We start from the raw sequence: 17,891 nt of genomic DNA on the forward strand, positions 1-17,891 counted from the left end.
GCCAGAAGCTGGTGGCTCACACCTATAATCCTAGCTACTCAGGACGCTGAGATCTGAGGATCACAGTTCAAGGCCAGCCTAGACATGAAAGTCCATAAGACACTTACCTCCAATTAACCACCAAAAACCCAGAAGTGGTGCTAAGGCTCAAGTGATAATGCACTAGCCTTGAGCTGAAGAGCTCAGAGACAGAGCCCAGGCCCAGAGTTCAATCCCCACAACCAACAAATAAGTAAATAGTAAAAAAAAATTATATATACATATATAATACCTACAATTTCAAAAATACAATTTTCCATAGGATCAATATAATTTTTCATAGAATTAAATAACTTTGACATATGGTGCATATGAATTTTTTGCATGTAATTATAAGTTTTTATTGGAAATAATTGAATAGTAAAATATCTGATAGAAGGACAGCATTTGTGTGGTTGCAGATGTCTCATTTACACCCGTGATTTCCCTTTATCTGTAAGAAAACATAGCATTTGGGAACATTAATTAGTAAAATTTCATTGAGAAGATGCCAAAGGAACAGAAACAGCACACACGAAAGGGTTTGAAGCAGAGACCCAAGAATGAACTTTTGGCTTGTATACACAATGAACCCCTACACAGAATGTGAAGATAGAAGTGCACATCCATTAGTGGTATTCGAAACATAACACTTTCTGATTAAGCAAGGAAACCTAAGAGACACTTCAATATTGGATGAGCTGATATAAGGGAAATTTTCAATTGAAAGTCAGAATCGAATATACTATTGGAAAAAATTCAACCCCCCCCAAAAAGCAACTGTCATTTAGATGTTTGAATCAAAATTATATTATAAATATTAGAATAAAATGTTAATGTCACTGTTGAAATGGCTTAAGTGAAATCTGTATAATTTATAAATGATAATGTTGTATTTGTTTGATTCCTACCATAGAGAAGTAAAATATATTTCTTAGGGATATTTTAGCTCCTGGGCAGTACTTTTTATGCGACAGTGATACTCACAAGACAATATGTTGGAAGTAAAATTTACAACTTGTTGTGGGGGGAATTGCAGGGGAGTTAAATTGGGAGAAAAACATGGGAGGGGGTAACAATGTTCCACAAGAAATGGCCTTATTACCTTACATATGGAATGTTACCCCTCTGTACATCACCCTGACAATTTAAAAAAAAAGACTCCTGAAAAATGGTCTGTCTACATTTTCATCCATTGTTCTGGTCCTCCTCACATGCTTTAGAGAGCAGCCCAAGCCAGGTGCCAGTGGCTCATGCCCATAATCCTAGCTACTCAGGAGGCTGAGATCTGAGGATCACGGTTCAAAGCCAGCTTGGGAAAGAAAAGCCCATGAGACTCTTACTTCACAAAAATCAGAAAACTCCAGAAGTGATTCTGTGGGTCAAGTAGTAGAGAGTCAGTCTTGGGTATGAGGAAGCTCAGGGGCAGCACCCAGACCCTGAATTCAAGCCCAAGACTAGCAGAAAAGGAAAAGCAGTTCAAATGAGTGCCTGTGGCTCACATCTATAATCCTCAGGAGGCTGAGATGAGGATTACAGTTGGAAGACAGCCCATTCAGGAAAGCCAGTTCAACTTGTATGTCCAATTAACTGCAAAACAAGTTACAAGTAGAGCTGTGACTGACATGGTAGAGCACTAGCCAAAAGCACTAACGCTCTGGGACAGTACTCAGCCTCTGAGTTCAATCTCCAGGACTGACAAAATAAATAAATAAATAAATAAATAAAATAAAAACAAAAGGAATTGCATTGTGCATCAAGGGCACAGGTTCTTTTTGGCAACATTAACAGTAGGAAGGACTGGACTTTGTGGGTTTATTTTCCTGCGTTATGAAATTTGTTTTCCAAAAGAAACCCTACATCGACTTTCATTGTATTTTGCAGTATTGTCTACTGACGAAAGTTGAAGTCTGGACCAAAGACAGGATTTCAATAAAATTGAAATTAATTTTCTCATTTAATAACTGAAGGATTTAGTAAAATGTAAAATTTGTCTGCTACTATAAAAAGGATTTTTTGGGGGGGGCAGGGAATGGGGACCAAAACATGAGAAAGGGTATCAATGTTTGTGAAGGAATGCACCTTCTATTTGGTGAATATAATGTAACCCTTCTATTAAAATAAAAAATATATGGAAAAAAAGATGTTCACTTTATTTTGGTGCTGCTGTTGTTAGCATTATTTTTTTTGTGGAACTTGAATTCAGAGCCTGGATACTGTCCCTGGGCTCTTTCACCCAAGGCTAACGCTCTACCACTTTGAGCCACAGTACCACTTCCTAGATTCCTGTATATAAGAATCTCATATACTTTTCTGCCTGGGCTGTCTTTAAACCGCAATCTTCAGATCTCAGCCTCCTAAGTACTAGGATTATTGGTATGAGCCACTGTGCCCAGCTTGCAGAAAGTTGGTTTTTGTCTTTTATTTTTTTATGGATTGTGGGCTTGAACTCTGGGCCAGGTTGCTGTCCCTGAGCTCTACAGTTCAAGGCCACCACCCTACTCCAGGGCCTGGGCATTGTCCCTGAGCTCTTCAGCTCAAGGCTATCACCCTACCCCTTGAGCCACAGCACCACTTCCAGTTTTCTGGTGATAAATTAGAGATAAGAGTCTCATGTTCTTTAGTGCTCGGGCTAGCTTTGAACTGCGATCCTCACAGAGTAGCTAGGATTCAGGCATGAGCCTCCGTGCCTGGCTGAGAAGTTGTTAAAGAAACTTACTTTGTTAAATGAAGTAGGCCCAGCTTCTCTATGCAAAACAACCCATAATGAAATCCAATGTACAAATTACAAAAAAAATAGCAGTAAATGATTTCATCAAAGAATTGCTTATCTACAGCTTGATGTATAACAATGTATTACTGGAGGGTAAAGGGCACCAAGACATGTGAAAGGGTATCAATGTATGTGAATTAATGCACCTTCTATATGGCAAATATCATGTAACCCTTTTATTAATTACAATAAAAAAGAATAAAAAAAATTTAAAAAAAGAAATGATTCTGGATCTGAACAAAGGAAAACCTGCAGTGGGCATTGCAGTTATACACCGACAATATAAAAACAAGTGATTATTATTGTATCTCAATAAAAATTATGAACACTAAAAAAATCATACTCAGAAGAAATAATTTTATTTAAAAAGTCTTAGATTTATATAACTTTAGCTCTTGTATTAATAAAATTTAATAACTTAGAAAAATCCCTCTAAGAAGTGTATTTCATCTAGCCAATAATCTTCTACTTTGGCCCCAGCAGAGAAGTCCAAAAAAATCTCATCAAAACAAAACAAAACAAAAAAGGCACGGTGTCTAACACCTGTAATCCTAGCTACTCAGGAGGCTGTGATCTGAGGATCAAGTTTCAGGTTCAAAGCCACCCGGGACACAAGCACAAAAGGACCTGAGACCCTTATTTCCAATTAACCTCCGAAAAATAGGTAAGTGGTGCTGTGGACCTCCTGAAAAATGGGAAGTGGTGCTGTGGCCCAACGGGTAGGGTGGTAGCCTTGAGCTAACTAAAGCTTAGGGACAGCACCAAGCCAAGTTCAAGCCCCATGACCCACACAAAAAAAGTTTTGCCAGGTGGCAGTGGCTCAAGCATATAATCCTAGCTACTCAGGAGGTTGAGATCTTAGGATCACAGTTCAAAGCCAGCCTGGGCACTAAAATCCATGAGACTCTTATCTCCAATTAACCTCCAGAATATTGGGAACCGGCGCTGTGTGTCAAGAGGCAGAGTAGTAGCCTCAGGGACAACGCCTAGGCCCAGAGTTCAAACCCCACAACTAACAAACAAACAAACAAAAAAAAACCCCTCTTACTGAATTCCAGAGTTCATTGAATTCTCCCTGAAAATACCATTACAAAACAGGATACAGTAAAGTTGCTTAAACAACCATGTTCATTTCAGCACTATTCACCTCAGCCAATGAATGGGAGCATGCCCCTCACTAGATGAATGGATCAAAAAAAAGTGATAAATACATATACTCAAGGGAATTCCACTCATCCACTAGAAAAAATGATATGGAATTATTCGCAAAGAAATAGACTAGGAAAAGTATCAGGTTAAGCAAAGTCAGGCCCAAGAGTCTAGGGGAAAATTTTTTCTCTCATAAGTGGAAGCTAAGGCTAATTCATAAATGTATTAGTAAATATTTTGGGGTTTATATACAAATGCATACAAATGCATTAACCAAAATATTGTATTTAAAAGCAACAACTCAGGGGCCGGGAGTTTGGCCTAGTGGCAGAGTGCTTGCCTAGCATGCACGAAGAACCAGGTTCGATTCCTTGATACCACATACATAGAAAAAAGCCAGAAATGGTGTTGAGGCTCAAGTGGTAGAGCTCTAGCCTTGAGAAAGTCCAAGATCAGTGCTTAGGCCCTGAGCTCAAGCCCAGGACTGGCAAAAAAAAGCAACAACTCAATGATGTAATTCTTTTATTTATTTATTTTTTGCTTGTCCTGGCACTTGAAAATCAGAAACTGGGCACTGTCCTTGAGCTTTCTCAAGGCTAGCACTGTACACTTGAGCTACAGCACCACTTCCAGTTTTTTCTGTGCATGTGCTACCAAGGAATCGAACCCAGGGCTTAGTGCATGCTAGGAAAGCACTCTACCATTAGGCAACACACTCAGCATGATGTAATTCTTTAGAAAGGCTAACTCATAGTAAAACGAAATATTAGGAAATGGGTACTTAAAAAGTAGGTTAATGGGATCAAAGGTGGAGGGATAAATGAATGAAGAGGGGAAAGTGGGAGACTTTAGTCATATAATTAAATAAACAGTACAAAATTAAGAAAATGGAGAGGAGGGGTAGAGTTAGGAGAAATGAGGATGAAGAATGAAAGGAATGATACCAATCATGATATTCATAAATTGGTGTTGTTGAATAGTAACTGATTCATTTGTACAACTATAGAAAGATAACAATTTTATGTAATAAAAAAGAAAAAGAAAAAGATGATATAATATATGAAAAAAATTCTTGCTGGAGAGGTGACTCTAGTGTTAGAGCACCAACCATGAAAAGGAACCAAGGAAGTGTAGGAATCTTAGTTTAACAAGAAAAAAATAAATATACTATACCAGCTTTAAAAGTTGTCTTAGAGGGGATGGGAGTTGGCCTACTGGTAGAGTGCTTGCCTAGCATGCACGAAGGCCCAGGTTCAATTCCTTGGTACCACATGCATAGAAAAAAGCTTGAAGTGAGTGCTGTGGCTCAAGTGGTAGAGCTCTAGCCTTGAGAAAAGTCCAAGGACAATGCTCAGGCCTTGAGTTCAAACCCCACAATTGGCAAAAAAATAGTTGTGTTAGGATAAGGCAAAACCATCATGTTATGATGAACTAGATTTTAACATTGTGTATAATGACTGAAATTAAACAAAATACCCCAGTTCTTTGGATTTGTTAGAGTAGTACTTTGACTAGGACTGTGTTTAAAAAACACATTAAATACAATCTTGGGGAGAAAAAAAGGCACACTGCCTTATGGTATGAAACAACAAATGGAGGAAATTTTATGGCCCTCTCCAGGCAATTTTCAGCAACATTTCAGATTCCTTTCTAATATTTCATTCCCTCATCTTCCCTGCATTCACTACTCAGGATTCATATCTCATTTCCCCAGCAAGCATTCTTCCTCTGGACTCACCTGGAACAGTGCATTATTCCTCATCTCCTTTTTTCTTCTGGGATGTAATATTTTCAGTCATAGCTGGTGCCACCACTGGCTGAACACTCCCCTCCATAACATGCTGAGCCTAGGAGTGTGAGAAGGTGCAATTTTATTAGTAGTAAATGTCAACAATAGATAATACATGTCTGTATATCATATCTATAGTCATTATGCATCACATATATGTGCAATATCCACAAAAACACATATAAAATCTAATTAGAACTCAAAAACACACATGCATGTACGTATGTTCATAGTAATGCTACTCTTCTCCCAGACAGGCTACTCTACATAGTAGGCCACAAAGATTATGAAGGTACTTTCATCTACATTAAGATCAGTGAGTGCCAACTCTTGAATAAAGGCACCATCAGGCAGGCATAGGACATATCTCTGGAAAAGGGATGAGCATATTCATGAAGGCATCACAAGAATATCATCAACTAGGCTCCTTAAAATCAAATGTTACTCATTAGCAATACACCTCTGCATTTTTATACCTGCACCTATTCTAGTTTACAACATTTAAAAATAAATTGGTGGGCCTTGAGTGTGGCCTAGTGGTAAAGTGCCTGCCTAGTAAGCACAAAGTCCTGAGTTGATTCTTCACTACCACATACACAGAAAAAGCTGGACGTGGTTCTGTGGCTCAAGTGATAGAGCTCTAACCTTGGGAAAACTCAAGGACAGTGCCCAGACCTGAGTTCCAATTCCAGGACTTGCAAAAGAAAGAAAGAAAGAAAGAAAGAAAGAAAGAAAGAAAGAAAGAAAGAAAGAAAGAAAGAAAGAAAGAAAGAAAGAAAGAAAGAAAGAAAGAAAGAAAGAAAGAGAAAGAAAGAAAGAAAGAAAGAAAGAAAGAAAGAAAGAAAGAAAGAGAGAGAGAGAGAGAGAGAGGGGGGGGGGGAGGGAGGGAGGGAGGGAGGAAGGAAGGAAGGAAGGAAGGAAGGAAGGAAGGAAGGAAGGAAGGAGGGAGAAAGTCAGAGAGAAAGAAAGAAAAAAGAAAGAAAGAAAGAGAAAGAAAGAAAGAAAGAGAAAGAAAGAAACAAAGACAGTTGCTTTGACTAAAGCTCTGAAGTGTAAATATACTCACAACATCAGGTTTTGTCTGCACAGCAGGTATTTGAGGATCTGCTTCTGTTTTGGGTAGAATTTTCCTTGATCTACGCATGTTTCACTCTGAAAGTAACAATAGCATTAGAAAATGTACCTCATGGACAATACATTTGAATATATCTCTGGTTTAAAGAAGAAACCTCCATTGCAAATATAATAAATTGTGGTAACACATTAATAATATTTCATAGAACAATTGAAATATCCAATTTTGACTCATCAAAAACTTGTCCTAGTTTCTCTGGTTTCCAGATTGTTGATGATTTATTTTTACCTGAATATCAATGATCTATAATATTCTATCTCCAACCTTAAAAAGGGACCTCAGATATTTCTGAAGCTTAATTTGACCCCCTATTGAGGAGACAGGAAAATACTACTAGAGAATGGATCGCATTTCCATGAGCTGAGCCATTTTGCCTGGGAAAATAGCACACATTGGATGGAAGAGAGTCCTTCATTCCTCTCTGTGTAGTGCTAGGCCTAGCTATCTCTATCTAGGAGAGTAGAGAGAAGTTGATTCACACAGTAGTTGATTCACTGCTCTGGAATCAACTTTCCCATCCCTTTTCCAACTCCCTTCCTCTATCTGGGTCCTGAATCAATCCTACCACTTCCAGATTTCCAGGCCTTTTCCTCACCAGCCTCTGCAGTCTTCTGGGCCCCCACGGTGGACCCCGGTGTCTGTCCTGTGGCTAGCCATCTATGGATTTGTCCCAAACGACCCTCGCTGAGGTCAGGGAAGCCCTCCACTATCAACCCAGTAGCTCTCCCCTCTCTCCTGACCCCTCCCCTCCTGGGCCAAGACACCAAGACAAAAGTCCATAGAGACAGTGGCTTCTGTCCTGGGAGAACCACAACGACTCTGAGGCCCATTCACCACCCAGACCACAAGCCGGACCCGCCCAAGGCCCTCTGGCTTCTCCCCAGGCCCCCTGAAACTACAGCAAGGGCTCTTCTGAGGCCTGAAACTACAGCTAGGGCTCTTCTGAGGCCATACCTGGAGGGTTTTAGCGAGAGAAACCGGCCACAGCAGGAGCAAATGAGCACAGCCACCAGAGGACCTGGTGATGCCCCCTCCCGGCCCAGCGCGCAGCTCTGAGCTAAGAATGCCTTGCCTGGCTGACGTGCTCCTGCACTGTGAGGATCGCCAGGCTGGGGCAGAAATCCCCTGTGCGGCTCCTGTGGAAAGGACACTTCAAGCTGTCTGTCCTAAGACGGAGCACAGGCTTGCACCTCACTTTGCTCTGCTCCTACCCCAACTATCTCCCGTTCTCAAGAACGTAGGAGAACAGCCCCAGTTACCCCAAACAAAGGGATCCGGCTGAAAACACATGGTGACAGCGACAGATTTGAAGATGTTACTTTTTTTTTTTAGTGCCAGTCCTGGGGCTTGGAGACACTCGTGTTTATCTTAAGTCCAGTTGCACTTAAAGAATTTTCGGTGATTAATTGGAAATAAGAGTCTCACAAACTTTCCCACCCATGCTAGCTTCAAATCACGATCCTCAATTCACAACCTCCAGAGTAGCTAAGGTTATAGGCATGAGCCACCGGTGCTCAGCTAAGGTATTACTTTCATACATGTTCCAATCCAGTATTTGCATCCTTCTTTCTGCCTTTTCTGTCATAGAAGCAATGACTTCACCCATTCTTGTAGGATAATCACATTCAGGTTTGATGGCTTTAGTGCTTTTTGGATAGCTTCCTTGTATATTTAAATGGGTCACATGTATAACATACCACAGTGTGGATGGACTGTGGTTGTCGCATTAGTTTCTGACATCACTTTTAGATAGTATTTTCAACTTTTATTTTTGCCAGTCCTGGGCTTGAGCTCAGGGCCTGAGCACTGTCCTTGGACTTTCTCAAGGCTAGAGCTCTACCACTTGAGCCTCAGCACCACTTCTGGCTTTTTTCTATGTATGTGGTACCAAGGAATCGAACCCGGGTCTTCATGCATGCTACACAAAGCACTCTACCACTAGGCCAAACTCCCGGCCCATCAACTTTTTTTCTTTTTGTTGTGCTGGTACTGGAACATAAAATCAGAGCAAGGGAGCTGTCCCTTAGCTTTTTCACACAAAGCTAGTGCTTTACCACTTATGTGTCAGCCCCACTTCTGGCTATTTATGGTGGCTAATTGGAGATAAGTTTCTGATGTACTTTCCTATCTGGGCTGACTTCAAACAAAAGATGATCAGGTCTCAACCTCCAGAGCAGTTAAGGTCAGATCAGATCAGAGCAGTTAGGATTACAGATACCTGTGCCTGGCTGCTTTTTATTTTCTGTTGAGATATCTATCCTTATTGCTATCATCCTTTGTTAATTGTTTTTGCCTAATTATATTTGGACATCATAAAGTTATGATATCCAAAACACATATCTCAAGAAGACAGACATCTTCCCTGGACACAGGAGAAAGGGTTAAGCACTTGTTATACATTCTGAAACATTAGTACGTTCTGATAAATGCCATTTGAATTGTTGGTGTTGTGTTGAACGTCCTTAAGTCTGTATTGCAAGCACCCTTTTTTACTTTGTGTGAGAGAGAACATCAGCAGTTTCTGGATCTGTGATTCCCATCACAGCCTCATAGCCATTCCTGTTTGGCTGCTCAGAGCACTTCCAGAAAGGAAGCCCTTGGCAGTGCCTCAGTTGGCCCAAGCTAGCACATCCTCAGCGCCTCTGACTCCTCCGAATCCTACTGATGCAAATCTGTTTTCTCATGACTTATGAGCACCCGCTGCATCCTGGGAGTATAATCACATCCATTAACCAGGTGAAAAGAATAGGAGCTTGCACATCAGGTGCCATCCATCCTCTTACCTACACGGGAATCTCTTGCCCCCACCTCCGAAGGGTACCCTTAACCTGTACCTTCTAGCTCATCGTCTCATCCAACAAGAAACTATAGATCCAGCATTCATGTACTGGGACTGATCTCAGTTGGATCTGGAAGCTGATATGATGTCATTTAAGGCTTTCGAGGAACTTTCCATAAAACCAGAATTTTTGCCCTTAGGACTGTCAAGCTAGAGTCTGACCTACTCATGATCCAGGCTGCTGCTAAATCAGTGCATCTTGTGTATGAGTGGTGGAGTTTGTAGAAAGCCATTATGCAAACTTTTAGTGAGCAAAAGAAAATATTAGACATCTTCCTTCCTTAAACATAACTGCTCCTGATAAGAGGATAAAAATGAAGGAAGAGGGCCAGGAATGTGGCCTAGCACTAGAGTGCTTGCCTAGCATGCACAAAGGCCTGGGTTCAATTCCTTGATATCACCATACCCAGAAAAATCCTGAAGTGGTACTGTGGCTCAAGTGGTAGAGTGCTAGTCTTGAAAAAGCCCAAGGAAAGTTCTCAGGATCTGCGTTCAAGCCCCAGGACTGGCAAAAAAAAATGAAGGAAGGTCTTAAAGACCATCTTCATCACCACTGATGAAAAGCTGGGACTTTCAGAAAGAAGGGGAAGAGATTACCACAGGCTGCCTCCACCCATCCACATGCAGAAAGGAATAATCCAAATGGACATTCCAAGCTGGGGCTCCTGCAATATGTGACCTCACTATGAATGGATATTTCAGACTATTCCTCCACAATTTTTTCTGAGGCCTTCCCTGATTTGCACATGAGACAGCCCTGTTGGCAAATGAGGGCATCACTATAAATGTGTTAATAATCACCCAATGGCTGAATTTTATCCAGTGAAACCAAGTTCTCACTGTTAAACCACAGCCACCATGGGGCCACTAGTGGCCCAAATGAAAAAGCCACCCTGATTAATTAGGAAGCTCACATGGGGACACAGCAATACCCTGAACCAGAGACATTAAAAATGGGCAACCAGGGTAATTTCCATTTTCTAGGAGTGTTTCTTAACATCTAGTTGATGGAGAATCCAGGTGTGAAGTCCAATGCTTTCAGTAGTGTCCTTTGTCCTTTATCATGCTTTAAAATGAGCTAATTGTTTCAGTATGATATAAACATTTGTATATTGATTTAACTGGAAAACATCCATTGTATCATAATAACCCTTGGATTTATTCTTAAAATATTTTTAATTAAAAATTGGAGTTCAGGGATGGGAATGTGACTTAGTGGTAGAGTGCTTTCCTAGCATGCATGAAACTCTGGGTTTGATTCCTCAGCACCACATAAACAGAAAATCCAGAAATGGTGCTGTACCTCAAGTGGTAGTATGCTAACCTTGAGCAAAAGAAGCTCAGGGACAGTGCCCAAGCTCTGAGTTCAAGTCCCAGGGCTGGCACAAAAAATTGCAGCTCACCATTTTGTCCCTGAGCATTCAAATACTGTTATCTTATTAAGTGTATTGTGTGTGTGTGTGTGTGTGTGTGTGTGTGTGTGTGTGTGAGAGAGAGAGAGAGAGAGAGAGAGAGAGAGAGACAGAGACAGAGAGAGAAAGAGAGACAGAGAGACAGAGAGACAGAGAGACAGAGAGAGAGACAGAGACAGAGACAGATACAGAGACAGAGAGAGAACATGTGTGTGTGTGAGAGAGAGAGAGAGAGACAGAGACAGAGACAGAGACAGAGACAGATACAGAGACAGAGAGAGAACATGTGTGTGTGTGTGTGTGTGTGTGTGATGGTCCTGGGGCTTGGTCCTTGAGCTTTTTCTTTTTTGGCACTCTACCAATTGAGCCACAGTTCCATTTCAATCCTTCAGCTTGTTAATTTCACGTGAAACAGAGAGAGAGCAAGGGAAGGTTTGACATGGTCTAAAAAGAAATGTAGTCTTGACAGGTACTGGTGGCTCACATCTGTAATCCTAGCTACTCAAAAAGCTGAGATCTGAGGATCCAGTCTGCATAGGGAAATCCATGAGAATCTGTTCTCCAATTAATCAAAAAGAACAGGAAGTGGTGCTATGGCTCAGATGGTAGAGTATTATCCTTGAGCAAAAGGTTGCTCAGAGAAAGTGCCCAAGCACAGGATTCAAACTCCAAAACCAGATAAAATAAAAAGGGAGAAAAAAAGGAGGAAAGAAGGAAGGAAGGAAGGAAGGAAGGAAGGAAGGAAGGAAGGAAGGAAGGAAAAAAATTGTAACCATCTTTATAATAAATTTTTTAAAGTTGTCATATGCTTCTAATGCCAGGGCTTGCATGCTTACATTTATATCAGCAGTGTCCATAATAACCCACCTCTATAACCAAATGAGTTGCCAAAATTTGATGAACAAATAAAGACATTGGGGTATATTTTACTCATTACCTGACTTATGTCATTGCAATGCCAATGTGCATCAACTTTACAATGACATTTTTTTCATTTTTATTGTAATTAATAGAAGGGTTACATTATATTCGCCAGATAGAAGGTGCATAACTTCACAAATATTGATACCCTTTCTCATGACATGGTCCCCATTTCCCTCCCACTCTCCCCCCACTTATTTTGATCCCCCCTTCCCTATCCAATATCAAATAACCAATTAAGCACATATAATATATATCAGATATCAGGGTGAAAAATTGTAACAATATGAGATAACCAAGGGATGGCAAAAGAGATGAGAGATAACATTGTACATTAAGGACAACAGTCACTCATTATATGGCTTTTGATTCCTTATCCTGGAGCACCCAGGCACAGAGTTCAAGCCCCACGACTGACAAAAAAGAAATAGTACAATAACATTTTTAAAAAGAAAATGAGATATATATGTATATATATATATAACAGTAGCACATAGATGTAATACTACAATTATATTGAGTTGAAAATGGATAGAAGTATAGATCGTCATGTTGGAATGATTTAAGTCAAAAGCTCATTAAACCTCATATGGAATATGTTCATTCTTTTTTTTTTGCCAGTCCTGGGCTTGAACTCAGGGCCTGAGCACTGTCCTTGGACTTTCTCAAGGCTAGAGCTCTACCACTTGAGCCTCAGCACCACTTCTGGCTTTTTTCTATGTATGTGGTACCAAGGAATCGAACCCGGGTCTTCATGCATGCTAGGCAAGCACTTTAACCACTAGGCCAAACTCCCGGCCCCAAGGAATATGTTCATTCTTATTTAAAATCCAGACCTGAAGTGAGAATAATAACAATAATAAGACAAATGTAAATGTAGGTTGGTCTGATGTGGAGTCTCATTTCATCGTTTCCACTTCCTTTATCACATATATACATTGAGTATTCTGGAGTATTTGCCCTCTGTTCCTTTTTTATTCTACTCCCAATTACAATCTAATTTCTGCTTCCTGATATTCATTTTAGTTAACTGTCTTTTAATTGCTTGAAAGCCTATCCAATAGAGTTTTACTTCTGTATATACCACTCTTTGGTCCACCATACTGTATATATAAGGCAAGAAGAGGAGAGAGTTGGGCGCTGGTGGCTTACATCTGTAATCTTAGATACTCAGGAGGCTGAGAGCTGAGGATCAAGGTTCAAAACCAACCGAGGCACAAAAACCATGAGACTCTTATTTCCAATTAACCACCAGAAAATCGGAAGTGGCACTGTGGCTCAAGGGGTAAGGGCGCTAGACTTGAGCAGAAGAGCTCAGGGACAGTGTCAAGGCCCAGAGTTCAAGCCTCACGACCAAAAAAAATAAATTAAAAAAAAACAGAGGAGGGGGAAATAAGTTTCAAAGGACATTAGTGACTGTTTTCATTATTTAAAGGACATCATAGGGATTCCGTAATCCTAGTTAGTGTCCCAGTTGTCTTTTAGACAGATGATCAACCAATCCCATACCTCAAAGGCACACTAAAGCAGACAGGCCAAAGAAATGAGGGCCTTCCTAAGGGCTGGTTAAATGTAATGCTGAGAAGATTCTGGTCATCAGATGTACTCAACTCAGAGAGTCCTTCAAAGATAGCTCACAGGTCTCTAAAAGGAACACAAGCCTAGAAGTTGGCAACATAGCATTGCCTGCCTGCCTTCTAATCTGTCCCACAAGGACCACCGTCTCAATTACCTTTCCTCTAGTGCTTGAGCATCTTCTGGAACATCCACTTGTTTTCCTTCTGCATCTCTAGTTAGCACTTCTCCTCAGACTTCTGTTGCTGTTGCACCCCTTCAGGCAGAATGCCCGCTGGCTAATGCCCAGGCTAAGGATCAAGCTATTGAGACCCTGCACTAGAGATTCCCAGTAGGTAAGGTACAGGATGCCTTCCTCTCTCCAGCCATCCCAACAATAATCGGTTTGCAGCCCTGGCAGTATCAGCATATACAAAGGAAGGAAGCTATTCTGAGCTCTGTCACTTCAGAGAATCTCTTTTGACTGGATATGGTGATGATGCCTGTGAGTCTGGTGGCCCCAGCTTTTTCCCAGTCATTTCCTCCCTATACTACTACACAACCATCCCATCTGGCAAAAGAGCAGGGGCACCAGAACTGACATCACAGATGAGTGCCTTAGTTCTTCTGAGAAATAAGGTTAACAGACTATCATGCCCTCTGGGGCAGGACCTACAAAAGTTATCTGGGTAGACCAAGAAATCAATACTGGCTCTCACTCTAGAGTGGAGCCATAGGAGACTATCTAAGCTGAAAACCAAATGAGGCCTTTGGGTGACATGGGAAAATTGAACTGGTGGTTTTGCAATAACTGAAATGGAACTTTGAATGTGGGAGGCAGAATGTTTCATTGAGGGACAAGAGAAAAGAAGGCTCACGGTTACACATGTACTTTATCTTCCTGTTTCTTCTCTGCCTTGGTATGAAATGGGGCTGATAATTCAATCCACCTTCTAGACTTCTTAATCTTTGCTGGTCCTGGGATTTGAACTCAGGGCTTGGGGCTTGGTGCTCATGTCTCGCACCACTTCTGGCTTTTTCTCTATAGTTTATTGGAGATAAGAGTTTCATGGACTTTTCTGCTGGTCTGGCTTCATTCAAACCACAATCCTCAGATCTCAGCCTTCTAAATAGCTAGGATTACAGGCATGAGCTACCAGCACCTAGCTTTCATAGGCTTTTATGAAGATTTCATAAGGTAATCCATGTCCAGAGCTTAGGATGGTACATCACACACCACGATCATTTCCAGAATGCTTCCTGATATTCTTTATTTTGTGTGGAAAGGCCTGGGGTTAATGTCTTGGAGTGAATTGTATTGCTGCCTGGCTTAAATTTCTCCATACTTACTCTAATGAATTAAATTATTCTTACTAATTATTTGTATTCTCATGAATTAGCAGACAATCATATGTACCCTCTACCTTAAGAGTGATGTAAATATATGTCTCAGTTTTATAAAGTTTTAAGAGTCCATTACTTTAAGCCTCCACATACTTTTGATTAATTGCCCTCATAATCACTGGTATGAGTGCTTTATGAGAACTTGCTCAGCATCTCATTTAAATTCCTGTCTGAAATGCACTGAGAACATAGGCAACTTGAAATGTAAAGTATGATTCTAAAACCTTTGCCACATGGTTAGAGACAAGGAGCTTGCTGTGATAAGAAGTACTTGTTCTCATTTTTTTCCAGCACTGCACATATATTCCCAGATGGGATGCCCAGACAAAATACCGGCCAGCAACTTAAATATTGTCCAATAGGGCAAGGAGTTTGGCCTAGTGGTAGAGTGTGTGCATGAAGACCTACATTTGATTCCTCAGTATCACATACACAGAAAAAGCCAGAAGTGGTGCTGTGGTTCAAGTTGTAAAGCTCTAGCCTTGAGAAAGCTCAAGGACAGTGCTCGGCCCTGAGTTCAAGCCCCAGGACTGGGAAAAAAATCTTGCACAGGATCTCTTTTTTCCATTTATATAGAGTACCAAACCATATTACATGTGTAAGATCTTATCTTCATAAGTGTAATTATAGAGGCTATTAAAGTTATCTCTCAATATAAACAAAACAAGTTAAACAAAGGGAAATCAGATCCAACAACTTCTTACCCAGCTAGAATCCTGAGGGGCAAGCCTTGCCAGTCAACTGACATAGGTCCTTAGACATAGGATGAGCTAGGGTAAATTAATAGGTATGAAGAAACCAGAGCATTCTCTGTTCAGACTTACTAAAGGTAATTGGGAGAGGAAAAGAACTCTCTCCTGTAGTTTAGGTGTCATGATTCAGCTTTGGGCCACAGGAATAGCATGTGGCCACCACTATGAATCAAAGTCTTTTCAACACTTTGTCAGATGTGCTGACACATCCATCCCATTTACTCTGTGGTGGAATTTGTTCTAAATCATTGAGAGACTGTCACAACAGGTGAAGTTCAATTCTCCCTTCCTCTTCTGGTTCTTTTAACAGTTGTTGTTGTTGGTGGTGGTGGTGGTGGTGGTGGTGGTGGTGGTGGTGTGTGTGTGTGTACAGTACTAGGGGTTGAACTCAAGACCTCAGTACTGTCCCTTGACATCTTCACTCAAGGCAGGGACTCTATTAATTGAGCCACAGCTGCATTTATACCATTTTTGCTGATTAGTTGGAGAATAAGATTTTCATAGATTTTCTTGCCCTGGCTTTTTGTGTATGCCAATCCTGGGGCTTGAACTCAGCACCTGGGGGCTGTCCCTGAGCTGCTTCTTTTTTTCTACTCAAAGCTCGAACTCTAACTTCTGAGCAACCGTGCCACTTCTGGATTTTTTTTAAGTATTTTGTTGGAGATAAAAGTTTCACAGACTTTTCTGTCCAGGCTGACTTTGAACTATGACCCTCAGATCTCAGTCTCCTGAGTAAATATGATTATAGGTGTGAGCCTCCAACACCTGTCTTGCAGTTTTAAATTTAACCTTAACATTAACTTTGAATTTGAATTTTCTGTAATGGTAGGTAACAGTGGGGTTGAAATGGATGCTGAGGGTTCACAATGAAGTTCTTAAAAGAGTGCAGTAAGTGATATTGATGGATCATCTCTGTAGCAGTGAAGATGGACTGAACTAGACATATTGAAGATGGATCCCAAATGAGAGTTCTTTATGAAGGCTTTGATGAAGAGAGTGGGCAAATGCATCACACTTTTGCAGAATAGCATAGAATGAGAAGGAGAAGATAATGTTTGAAAATAGCAAGGTGAGAAGACTGAGAAGTTTAGATGAAGAGAGGTTTGGGCAGTCTTTAGACCTGGCAGAGAGAAGAGCAGATCAGCAGAGAAATATAGATTTGGATTATCAACACAGGAATATCAATCAGAACCACTGGGAACAGGGTGACATCACTGGTCAGAGGAAGAGATCGTGTCACCAAGGATCTCAGGGAACTCTAAAAATCACTGGTGAATGGAGGATTTGGCTACCTTGAGAAGGAAAAGCAAGGGGCAAGGGAAAAATATGTGCTGTGGTGCAATACAAGAGAGAAATGTAGTAGATTATTCTCCTGTCAGCTTTGCTATACATAAGTTGGATCACCACCACCATAACACATTCTCCTCATTACTCTTACCTGGAAACCCATCTCTGACTTGAGGTCTGAGGTTTGTCTGAGTTTTCAATGTACTTGATAAGAGAAGCACTCAAAGGCTTGGAAAATGTCCTTCATGTGGACAGCCACAGGTGATTGAACCTCCTTCTCCACCACCCAAAGTAGTTCCAAGCTTGGATCATGATATGTCTTCACAGAATTTTTTACTCTCAGAACTGTGTTTGGAAATATTGAATTTCATAACCACCTTGTGCTCCAGGCTCTTGAGCTGAACAAGCTGAACAAGGGATCTTTCCGTGTTCTTCTTAGGAACAAGCCCACAAGGATTAGTAAAGGCCCCTTTGGGCTCTGATATAAATCTCTCTGGTTTCTCAATGAAACATGCAGAAGTATGAACTCATAGGAAAAAGTTCCACTTGCTCTACTCAACTAGAGTTCTCCTTGAAGGAATGTTTGAGAATTCTTTCCTCATTCTCTTATCAGCTCTGAAGAAAAGAAGCCCAAAAATCTTTCTCCAGGAGCCCTCTGTAATGAACTCCTGGTTTTACCTTTACAGGGCCTTGACACCAGCTTCTGTTGGCCCACTCCAAACAAGGAAACTGCAAACGCGTATCACATGTGTATATATTGCTGCAGTTTGAGAATTTCATGGCTTCTATTCAGTTGCTACTTGTGACAACACAACGAACCTGGGTCCATTGATCAGTGGTGGTTTCTCTGTGACTGAG

The 17,891-nt window shown here is 40.9% G+C and overlaps 1 long non-coding RNA gene across 3 annotated transcripts in view; it reads right to left on the reverse strand.

The window, feature by feature from the left end:
- Positions 1 to 355: 355 nt before the first annotated feature.
- The window catches only part of LOC150040807 (uncharacterized), a 37,778-nt gene continuing 20,242 nt past the window's right edge, over positions 356 to 17,891 (reverse strand). Inside the window, exons 1-4 of one of the 3 annotated variants that reach the window (XR_016533849.1) lie at positions 7,819 to 7,893; positions 6,796 to 6,881; positions 5,679 to 5,787; positions 356 to 472 (exon numbers count right to left, since the gene is read on the reverse strand). This is a non-coding gene — a long non-coding RNA (uncharacterized LOC150040807). Of the gene's footprint in view, positions 473 to 1,522; positions 1,609 to 5,678; positions 5,788 to 6,795; positions 6,882 to 7,818; positions 7,894 to 17,891 lie in introns of those variants that run through there. The other 2 variants (XR_016533848.1, XR_016533850.1) reach the window with 2 other exon arrangements.

This window comes from Megascapheus bottae, chromosome X, assembly GCF_031878675.1.
Source record: "Megascapheus bottae isolate mThoBot1 chromosome X, mThoBot2.hap1, whole genome shotgun sequence".
In the NCBI taxonomy this organism is placed as follows: domain Eukaryota; kingdom Metazoa; phylum Chordata; class Mammalia; order Rodentia; family Geomyidae; genus Megascapheus; species Megascapheus bottae.